At 41.9% G+C, this 8149-nt stretch overlaps 1 pseudogene; it reads left to right on the top strand.

The window, feature by feature from the left end:
- The first annotated feature begins 6463 nt into the window (after positions 1 to 6463).
- Positions 6464 to 7401, top strand: LOC131760403 (olfactory receptor 8B8-like; annotated as a pseudogene).
- Positions 7402 to 8149: the final 748 nt, after the last annotated feature.

The following is an 8149-nucleotide window of genomic DNA, read 5'->3' as shown; positions in this document are numbered from 1 at the left end:
CTACACTGTTTCCTGCTTGGGCTTCATCTGCTCTTCAGGGAACATGACTTTAGTGAAGCCCCAGTTGAGAAGATTTTGAAATGTAGTTCCCATGGCAACGGGCTGTGAAGTGACATAAATCCAGAGAAACTTGCCTTGGTTGTTCTATTATCCAAACAAGAATCCTCTAAGCCTCCTAGAGAAGTCAACTTTTAATGAAGCTTGGGTCCTCTTTGCTTTCTGTGCCCCAAGGTGCCCCTTTCCTGTGAGGGTCATTTCAGGTTTGTAATAATGATTTATTTTCTTTAACTGTGAGTTGACTACAGTGGGGGTGAGAGTAAGGATTGGAATTTCTTGTAATCACCAAGGCAGTGGCAAATTTCTAAGTGTTAAGATTCATGTTTGAGGCCTCTTGTTATTGAGCTGTGAGCAAAATATATTCCCCGTATGGAGGACTGGCAAGCACCAGGTATGTGCAAGTGTCACACAACACTCACACACAATACACACACACACACACACACACACATATACAAAGGACTGACACAGGGATTATAATTAGCTTGCCAAGTGGAGGACAGGCAGCTACCAATGAGGTTCTCATTATAAACCCAGTGCATGATGACTCCAAATGCCTCATTCTCACCAAAATGTACCTCTCATCAATTGAGTACTGTCTGGAAGTTCACAATTAGAGATGTGTTCTTCTGGTTAAAGATTTGGTCTTCATTAAAAATAATACCTGGAAGAGGGTGTGGAATGTTTGTGATCTCCCATAAGCTTTAGTCGACTGTTGATGCATCTGTGAGATCTTTCTAGAGAATTGGTTCTGACACAGAATTGAAGGTAAAGAAAGCTTAGGGCTGTGAGTGTCTGGGGAAAAGGGATCTTTACCGAGACTAGAAGTGGGTACAGAAAGAGAAGGTTGGAGACTGTAAAGCAAAGCTCACCTGACTTTGTGATTTGGTCTCTGTGGTGTGGTAGAGTGTGGTTATTTGAAAATAAAGCATTGGTTTTGGACAGGAAGCAGGGACAAGGTGAAATATTCAAGGCTCTTGAGGCTGTCTGTGGATTAAGTTGTGTTGGAAAGATGGGCCCTACATAAAATTTTGAAGAAAAAAAATATTATTTCAGAGCTCCTCTCATTTCTGTCAGCTCTCTTCCTCTTCCATCCCGTATGAACGCCTCTTGCCCCTTTCAGGTTCATCTACCTCTTAATGAGCTTTTCCCCTTCCTTATTCCTTTCTAAATTATACATATTTTATATTTGTTTTATGTATATTTCTTATAACATTTATAAAGGCTTTTCTATGTGTCCGCCTCTTTGCGAAAGTCTTCCATTATTTGATTTAACTCTCACAACAACCCTGCGAATTATTATCATTATCCTCATTCTGCAGATGAAGAGATTGAGAATCTGAGATTAATGAACATGTTGTGAGTTGCTGCAAGCCAGGTTCTATGTTCGAGTTAAAGATACATTGAATATGGGCTTCCCTGGTGGCGCAGTGGTTAGGAGTCTGCCTGCCAATGCAGGGGACATGGGTTCGAGCCCTGGTCTGGGAGGATCCCACATGCCGCGGAGCAACTAAGCCCGTGAGCCACAACTACTGAGCCTGCGCGTCTGGAGCCTGTGCTCCACAACGGGAGAGGCCGTGACAGTGAGAGGCCTGCGCACCATGATGAAGAGTGGCCCCCGCTTGCCACAACTGGAGAAAGGCCACGCACAGAAAAGAAGACCCAACACAGCCAAAAATAAATAAATAAATAAAATTTAAAAAAAAAAAAAAAAGACACATTGAATAGACCTAGTGCCCATCCTTCATGTTCCTGGAGGGATATGGATGTTCACAGAGACAAAGATATGTTGGGAGGAGAGCTGCAGCAGATCTCAGGACAAGGCACTACAGGATTTTTTTTTGCTAATCTCCATTAGGCTGTGACCTGATGATGATTTGAGATTCTACACCTTCTGGCTTTTTGGCATTTTGATAGAACATACTCCAAACTTTCTGCAAAATGGAATTTCAGGTACTCAATAAATTCATGATTCACATTTAGTTTTCTGCCTGGAATCAAACAGCTTTGGGGGAGGCTGCTTCTCCCAGGTGGAGTGAGGAACATTTTGGTCAGACCTGCTCCAAATACTGTTTTAGGAATACCTTAGCTGGGGTTTCCACAAAAAGCCATGCCGGAGACAAGGGTCTGTGTGCAGGTAGCTTATTTTTGGAAACGATCACAGGATAGGATAGAAAACCAATCCAAGGGTGGGTTATTGGGCTGTTTACCCTAATGGGAAATTGAGGATCAATCTCTCTGAGGCCCTTTGAGATACTATGAATAATGAACCACTAGAGACACACAAGAGGGGAGCATTTATTCACTGGCTGTAGGGCGTGTTAACTCCTTTACACTTCCAGGTTTGCACATGCACCAGAATGGCTGAGCAGATTCCCACAGATGTTCCGCAGGTGGTGGCAGAGACATCCTAGCACAAAAAGCAGTGTGTATGTAGTGGTGTAGCTGAGAAACTCTTGTTTGGCTACAACTGCATGCAGCCAGCTGCCAGAGCAACAGTAGAAGCTGAAAGCATAGGCTGAGTAATATGAAATGAGGCATAAAAGGTGTCCAACACAGAGAGCCTGGTGATGGCACCTGAACTCCGGGCCTTGTGAAAATGTTCAGAGTGGAAGGTAGAGGATATCACAGATATAAGGCAAGACCCACATTATATGATTTGTAATGTAAACTTAGACAGGCCTTTTGTTCCATTTACCTGTTATTTATTCTGAAAGTCCATCCCTTGTCCCTTATCTCATTGCTGTGCTTTGAGTTAAGGCATCTTGTCTGGAATACAAGATGAAACATAGTGCCTGGAGGGACTGTGGCATCAAGTCATTGACACCCAATAGCCCATGAGACTAACTGGTCTTTCTCAGCACATCTGATCATGTCATTCACTCTCCTGTTCAAAATGTTCCATGGATTCACACTGCATACACTTTTCCTATCATGACATTCAAGTCTCTCCCTCGTATGACCCTGGGGTGCTATTCCAGGTCTGATGTCCAATTATGTCCTTTACTTGTGCTCTGCATTTCAGTCAAACTAAAGACCAAGTGGGCTTCTTCTGGATAAGCTCAAGATTCTCTTCAACTGCAGAGGTTAGAGACCCATGTTTTATTCCAGAGTCTACCACCAACCAGCTCTGTGATTGGTTGGGCCTGAATTTTCCTATCTGGAAGATGTGGGGTGGGAGTATTAGATCAGAGTATCCCAAACCTGGCTAAATATTCAGATCACCAGGGGAGATTTAGAAGAGAAAACAAATTATAAAGTCCCACTCCTGGAAATTCTGATTTATATGTCTGGATTAGAGCAGCAGGGTACGTACTTTTAATAAGCATATACTTGCATAATTCAATTGTACAGCTAGGTTTGCGAACCACAGGATTAGATGATTTTTAGTATTGCTTCAAATCTATGAGGCCCCCAATTAGCTGTCACTGAGCTCAAGAAGATTCTAAGAGTCTGGGACATAGAGGGATAATTTTGTCATGAGAGAGGGGGAGTTAGGAAAAGAGCAAAGCAAGCAAAACAGGGAAACAAATGTTGGTGAGTTCAGTGGGATGAAAGGGGGATCAAGACACATGGCCTCAGGGTCAGTCTGAGGGTACCAGGAGGCTGAAAGAGAGCTGAGACGACGATGGAGGACAGGGGATATCAAGGAGAACACCAACAATCTAGCAATTTTGGAAAAAAACTGTTCTTAACTGATGGGGATTGTTCTTTACTGTCAAGCTCAAATTCTAAGAGATGGAAGGTTTGTTTTTCCTGGACTAGATACTGTGCAATTCCTGTGATAAACTGAAATGTAAGTGGTGGTATGTGGAAAGCCCTCCTCTAAACTTGCATAGCATTTTATTTTATTTTAAATTTTTATTGGAGTATAGTTGATTTACAATGTTGTGTTAGTTTCTGCTGTACAGCAAAGTGAATCAATTATACATATATCCACTTTTTTAAAGATTCTTTTCCCATATAGGCCATTACAGAGTATTGAGCAGAGTTCCCTGTGCTCTACAGTAGGTCCTTATTAGTTATCCATTTTATATATAGTAGTGTGTATATGTCAATCCCAATCTCCCAATTTATCCCCCCCCCCTTACCCACTGGTAACCATAAGTTTGTTTTCTACATCTGTAACTCTATTTCTGCTTTGTAGATAAGTTCATTTGTACCCTTTTTTTAGATTCCACACATAAGTGATATCATATACTTGTCTTTGTCTTTGACTTACTTCACTCAGTATAACAATCTCTAGGCCCATCCATGTTACTGCAAATGGCATTATTGCATTCTTTTTTATGACTGGGTAATATTCCATTGTATATATGTACCACATCTTCTTTATCCATTCATCTGTTCATGGAAATTTAGGTTGCTTCCATGTCTTGGCTATTATAAATAGTGCTGCAACAAACATTGTGGCCCATGTATCTTTTCAAATTATGGTTTTCTCTGTATATATGCCCAGGAGTGGAACTGCTGGATCATACGGTAGCTCTATTTTTAGTTTTTTAAGGAACCTCCATACTGTTCTCCATAGTGGCTCTACCAATTTCATGTGCTTTTTGGCCATTTGTATGTCTTCTTTGGAGAAATGTCTACTTAGATCTTCCACCCATTTTTTTGATTGGGTTGTCTTTTCTGATATTGAGCTGCATGAGCTGTTTGTATATTTTGGAGAGTAACCCTTGTCGGTCGCTTTGTTTGCAAATATTTTCTTCCATTATGAGGGCTATCTTTTGGTTTTGTTTATGGTTTCTTTGCTGTGCAAAAGCTTTTAAGTTTAATTAGGTCCCATTTGTTTATTTTTGGTTTTGTTTTCATTACTCTAGGAGGTGCATCGAAATTATGTCACAGTGTTCTGCCTATGTTTTCCTCTAAGAGTTTTATAGTATCCAGCCTTACATTTAGGTCTTTAATCCATTTTGAGTTTATTTTTGTGTATGGTATTAAGGAATGTTCTAATTTCATTCGTTTACACATAGCTGTCCAGTTTTCCCAGAACCGCTTATTGAAGAGATGCATTTTATTTTTAATAAATAATTTTTTCTGGATCTTATTATTTTTTCTGCATATTTAGTAAGATATATTCTATCTTATCTTTTCCAAGGGAATGTCAGAGCCTTGAAGATAAGACTTTATCCATTTAGTTATCTCCCACAGGGAGATATTAAATGCAATTGTTAAAAATACCAGGTTTGGAGTTAGATGGACCTAGATTTCATATGATCTTTGTAACACTTAGTAAAATACTTCATCTCTAAAATTGGAGTGATAAAACTTAGTTCGTAGGATTTGGGGGAGAATTAAAATAAAGTATTATATGTAAAATGCTTTGGATCCTTGAATGCTGGGTTCAGCATACAAGTGCTAGGAGAGGAAGACTGCTTGGTATATGTATATAATAAGTGCTCAATAAATGGTAAATTATTATTTTTGTATCTCACTGAGTAGCTGTTAACTGAACAAATAATGTTTCTAAAATCCCATTCAAATATTATCCAGGGTATAAGCAAAAGTTCCTTCTTTTTAGAGTTAATTTTTAGGGCTGTGGCCCGGGGGGGACCTCTGGCTTTCTACCTCTAATCAGGTCCCTAGATCTCTAAAACCAGAATAAAACTGCTCAGTCTCCTGTCACCACCTGGCACTGATTACAGGCGAGGATGCTGTCTCCCTTCTGCAGGCTGGAAAAAAGCCTCGGGACAAAGCTTCAATCAGATATCAAGTTCTTTAGTTCAGAAAGAATTCGAAGGCAGTCCAAGTTCTGATCCCCCAAATAGAACAGGGACTAAAGGGGCCACGCTTAGTTCCTTCACCTGTGTTAGCACCAGAGCCATTCGTCTGTCTGAACAATCGAGGGCAAGAGTTGGACCGACAGGGACAGGGCTAAAGCTGCAGACTGAAAGAGGTGAGTGATGGCATCTGGGCTGAACTTTTCCTAAGTCCCAACCCTCAGGTAGTAAAGGTTTTGGGAAGGACCACCTTCCTTTTCTGGTCTGTCCAAGTTGGCCATGAGGTGGACACTAGCACAGCTGCGCTGGCGCCATCCTCTCAGAGGACTCTTCCCAGAGACTGACCCCAGTTACTGTAAACTTGAGCAGACACTGGAGTTGGAATGACACAATAAATGGACTGAAGTAAAGATCCGGGAGACTCCTCAGTGCATCCTTGGGTCCCTTCTTCCCAGCAGCAGTGGCCCTCCTCTTGGATGCAGATCTGTCCCCCGATGGTGCTCCAGAGGCAGAGTCACTAGGGGGTCATGGGAACAGACCCATAGCTTCCGGAAAGGCCTTTCTGCTGAAGTCCAAAATATCCAAGTGTGGATCTAATTCTAAAGAACTGGGAGGTGACAGAGAGGGCAGCAGTGCTCTCCCCCTCTCCCTCTAAGTGACTCTTTTCCCCCAGAGTGCCTTAAATGAGAACAGTAGCTGAGAACTCTTCTGTGACAGAGTTTATCCTCGAAGGCTTAACCAACCAGCAGGAACTCCAGATCCCCCTCTTCTTCCTGTTTCTAGGTTTCTACATGGTCACTGTGGTAGGAAACCTGAGCTTGATAATCCTGATTGGACTCAACTCTCACCTGCACACCCCCATGTACTTTTTCCTCTATAACTTGTCCTTCATAGATTTCTGCTATTCCACTGTTATCACTCCCAAAATGCTGATGAGTTTTGTCTCAACGAAGAACATCATCTCCTACGCAGGGTGTATGACTCAGCTCTTCTTCTTTCTTTTCTTTGTTGTCTCTGAGTCCTTCATCCTGTCAGTGATGGCATATGACCGCTATGTCACCATCTGTAACCTGCTGGTGTACACGGCCACCATGTCTCCCCAGGTCTGCTTACCTATTTTGCTGGGTGTCTACATGATGGGTTTGCTAGGGCCATGGCCCACACAGCATGCATGGGGAGACTGACCTTCTGTGCCAACAATCTTGTTGACCACTTCATGTGTGACATCCTTCCCCTTCTTGGGCGCTCTTGCACCAGCATGTATGTAAATGAGCCAGTAGTTTTTGTTGTTGTGGGTATTGATATTGGTGTGCCCACAGCTACCATCTTCATTTTTTAGACCCTCATCCTCTCCAATATCCTCCACATCAGCTCCACCGAGGGCAGGTCCAAAGCCTTCAGCACCTGTAGCTCACAAAAAATTGTGGTTTCTCTTTTCTTTGGGTCAGGGGTGTTCACGTACCTCAAACCATCTTCTCTTTTACCCATGAACTTGGGGAAAGTGTCCTCCTTGCTCTATACCATTGTGGTGCCCATGTTCAACCCATTAATCTATAGCCTGAGGAATAAGGCGTCAAAATTGCTCTGAAGAAAACTTTGAGCAAAAAAATCATTCTCCTGAGAAAGAGGCAATGCTTAGGAAAGGGACATTTTTCCTTCCATAGATGGTTCAAGTTCCACTGGTTACATGGAGGAAATTTTTACTCTTTCTCAAACAAGTTTGTCCTTCCCATTTTAAGAGCCCTTTAAATTAAGATTCTTAAAACTAGAGGATACTCACATTTCGTGGACATTTAGGATCATTTAGTTAAGTTCTATCATATTTCTGAGAATAGATACAGGCTTATGTACCTTCACCAAGGTCCATTAGTTATGCAGTTACTCAGCAGCAGAACTGTGTCTAGAATCCAGGCTCTTGATTTCTAATACTGATTTCCTTCCACTGCTGTTCACTTTCTTCCTCCCTCAGCCCTGGAAGGTTTCATTTCAAATGTGAGCTGGTCTAGGACATGAAAGTCTGGTTCTGTCTACAGAAATTTTAGGCAACTTTTCAAGGGCTAATTTTAAATATCACATTTTTGCATGAAGGTAGGAGGTATAACATTTTGTTGAGATGGTCTTGGCTAAATGACCAGACAAATTCTTGAAGAATTTTGCAGAGTGTGTGGGGGAAGTGTGCTAGGACCTGGAGAGCAGCAAGCATGGTACCTCCTGAGACAGTGATGTGGAGCTTCTGGGACTTGGACTTTAAGGGATTTGGCCAGGCTGGGTGGAAGACCTCAGAGAACATGTCCTTCCTGTTACAAAGGACAGGATTTGGGAATTATTTCAAACACAATCATTTCCCTGTTTTCAAGTTGTGCTTTTAA

This window comes from Kogia breviceps, chromosome 7 (assembly GCF_026419965.1).
Source record: "Kogia breviceps isolate mKogBre1 chromosome 7, mKogBre1 haplotype 1, whole genome shotgun sequence".
Lineage (NCBI taxonomy): Eukaryota > Metazoa > Chordata > Mammalia > Artiodactyla > Physeteridae > Kogia > Kogia breviceps.
The sequence above is the reverse complement of the archived record's forward strand: the minus strand, read 5'-3'. Positions and strand labels throughout refer to the sequence as shown.